Here is a 3,442-nt window from a genome sequence, read left to right as displayed (position 1 = left end):
TGACTTCATTGCCGAGTTCACAGAGCCCGTAGGTAGCGAGCAGATCAAGGAGCCTAGCGAGCCTGAATGTCAAACCCAAGCACCCTCGTGGAAATTGTTCACCGACGGATCATCTAACGAATCCCACATAGGAGCAGGAGTGATATTGATATCACCGGAAGGGCATTGATTTCACTGTGCAATAAGGTTTGACTTCACTGCCTCTAACAATGAGGGCTGAATATGAAGTATTGCTCGCTGGATTGCGGATAGCCAAGGATATGAACATTAAAGCGCTTGACATTTATAGTGATTCTCAACTGGTCGTGAATCAGATCTTGGGAGAGTATCAAGCGCGAGGATTAAAAATGGTCGCCTATCTGAATGAAGAAAAGGATCTTTTAGCCAAGTTCGATAGATATACTCTACAGTAAGTTCCTCGAGATCAGAATTCCAATGCAGACGCTTTGGTGAAATTGGAAAGTGCAAAAGATGCTGATACTCTGAACATAGTGCCAGTCGAGCAACTTCCCGCACCTAGCATCCAAACAACAGAAACCTCTCTAGTCATCCAAATGGCGGATACATGGATGGCTCCATATGTAGAGTATCTAACAAGCGATGTGCTACCAGCAGACAGAAACAAAGCCAGGACCCTTCAGCGCCAGGCTGGTAGGTATATCCTAGTCGATGGAATTCTGTACTGAAGAGGATACTCACTGCCACTTCTCAGGTGTATTACAAAGGAGAAAGCCAAAGAGTTGATGAAGGAAGTGCACGAAGGTTTTTGCGGGGGCCACACTAGGGGGTAAAACCTGTCGAAAAATATCTTAAGGCAAGGATATTTCTGGCGAACAATGAATGAAGACTCCATGTTGTTCGTGCAAAAATGTGACAAGTGTCAATAGTTTTCTAAGATCCCGCAAGCAGCTCCCAATGAATTAAAGTAGATGCAGAGTCCATGGACCTTTGCGGTTTGGGGAATAGATCTAATCAGATCTTTGCCTACCAGGAAAAGTGGTGTAAAGTACGCAGTGGTTGCCGTCGACTACTTCACCAAATGGGCCGAAGCTAAGCCACTCACGACCATAATGACGAAGAAAGTGCTTAAATTCGTGGTCAAAAGCATCATCTGTCACTATGGATTGCCTAAAAAGATAGTCTCAGATAACGGCACCTAGTTCGACAGTGATCTATTCACAGATTTCTGCAAACACCATGACATTGTTAAAATATTTTCTTTAGTCGCTCATCCCCAAACAAATGGACAAGTTGAGGCGGTCAACAAAATGCTGAAGGATACACTGAAGAAAAGACTTGAAGAAGCTAAGGGAGCATGGCCAGAGCAGTTGCCTGAAGTCCTCTGGTCGTACAAAACTTCCCACCGAACAGCAACAGGTCATACCTTATTTTCCTTGGCATACGGGTATGAAGCCATGTTGCCTATTGAGTTGGATTCGCCCTCTCACCGCAGATTAACATACGACTAGGATTCTAATAGCCAGTTACTCATGGAATCCTTGGACTTGATTGATGAAAGGCATGAACAAGCCCAGCTCCAAGTAGTTGCATACCAGCAGAAGGTCGCCGGGTATTTCAACTCCAAAGTTCGAGAATGAAAATTCAGTGTTGGAGACCTTGTGCTCCGAAGAGTTTTTCTAAACACCCGCGACCAAGCGGCTGGAGTACTCGGGCCAAATTGGGAAGGGTCGTACCAGATTGATGAAGTCCTTCACCGAGGCACTTATAAACTGGCCCGCTTAAACGGAGATCTCGTTCCTCGATATTGGAATGGAGAACACCTGCAACAAGTATTATCAATGAACAATTCTTCTTAAAGAATTGGCTTGTATAAATTTTACTTTTTACAAGTTTTGTGTAAGATCTTAGTGATCACTCGTAAAGACACGTTTAGTCCATTTACTACGAGAATAAAAGGGACTGTGCTCAGCCAGTCATTTCTTGCCAACTATTGTATTTATTACAAGTATTTGCTCATTACGTGTGTTGGTTTGCTGTATTATAATTCTAATGACATTGCTACGAGCAGTAACGTTCGGGCAGGTTTTAGTCAAGGCAAGTGACCAAGGACCTAAAGCTCCTTGATCACTTGGGGGCATACGAGGTACAAGTAAGCAAAGCATATCGTTAAAAGGTATATAAACACATGAGCAAAATAAGGGAAAGCATGCTACGACACTTAGAGTATTTTTCAAAATTTTAATATTTTTGTTAAATCAAACCAAAGTGATATGCTAAGTTCGGTCAAGCGAACAAGTAGATGTTATAATAATATGCAAATATATTGTAATATAAAAGCGATCCGTTTACACCGCAAGCAGTAACTGCTTGGATGTAATTGTTTAAAATAAAAGTGAAAGCTGCCCGTGCAGCAAACAAAAAAATTATATTGTCTTTACATCACAACCTGTAGGTCGTGTAATTAAAAAAAGAAATATAAAAAGAAAAAATTATGGAGCTTGAGGATTCTGGGGAGGGTTCTGGTCGACGGCTTCATTGTCTGCACCCTCCATCCCGGCAGCCAGCGAGATTTTGGGAGAAGCAGGGACCCTTGATCCCTCTTCTTCAGCTAGTTGAGTCGCGCAACGAGCCAGCTCAGCTTCCCTTGCGTTCTTAGGAAGATAATCAAAATTGGCACCCTGATTGTGCTTCCAGAAGTCATAGAAGCACCTCAGGGTGGCATTTTTGTACCTCTCTAAGTTGGCAGCACTGGTCTTCTCCAAGTCCTTAACTCAGTCCTCCATGTCTCTGGTTTCTAGCCTGCTCACGATCAGGTCCAGCTCGAGCTGCTTAGCCACCTTATAATTAGATCGGTTGGACTCCTTGTATTGATCCTTCAGCTCGTGGGCTTTTTCCAGAGACTTCAGCTTCTCCTCCAACTCCTTGGCCAGTTGGGCCTTTTCCGCAGTTACCACCGCCAGCTGATTAGCGTGCCTGGCCTCAGCAGCTTTGAGTTCATCCTTGTGTCATTGATCCGAGGTCCTGGCCTCCTCAATGACGACACCCAGGTGGATGTGACCAGTAGTAAGAGTCAGCATGGCCTGCATTCAAGAACAAAAATTAGACAAACAGTAAAATTATCAAAAGCCTAATATCACAAAGGAGACAACTTACACTGGTGAACTCATTCAGGGCTCGGTTCGATATTAGGTCAACGCCTATCATCTCCATAGCCGCCATTGCTGCTCGGCAACGGTCGTGCTTGGCGATTTTGGTAAGCCTCTCCTTGATCAGTTTAAAGGAGCGGCCAACCATCAAGTTCCCAGTCAAAGTAGGACCTTCCTGCTGGGTTTGATCAGATGGAGCGGCAGGAGAAAGAGTTGACCCGGCCACAGCAGATGGAGTCTGTTGCTCGTGGGGGGAAGCCGGATTCATGGTGGCAGAGGGCCCGTCCTCCGAAGGGCCTTCATTATGGGCCTTCTTCGCCGCAGGCGCCTTGCTG

This window comes from Humulus lupulus, chromosome 5, assembly GCF_963169125.1.
Source record: "Humulus lupulus chromosome 5, drHumLupu1.1, whole genome shotgun sequence".
NCBI lineage: Eukaryota > Viridiplantae > Streptophyta > Magnoliopsida > Rosales > Cannabaceae > Humulus > Humulus lupulus.
The sequence above is the reverse complement of the archived record's forward strand: the minus strand, read 5'-3'. Positions refer to the sequence as shown.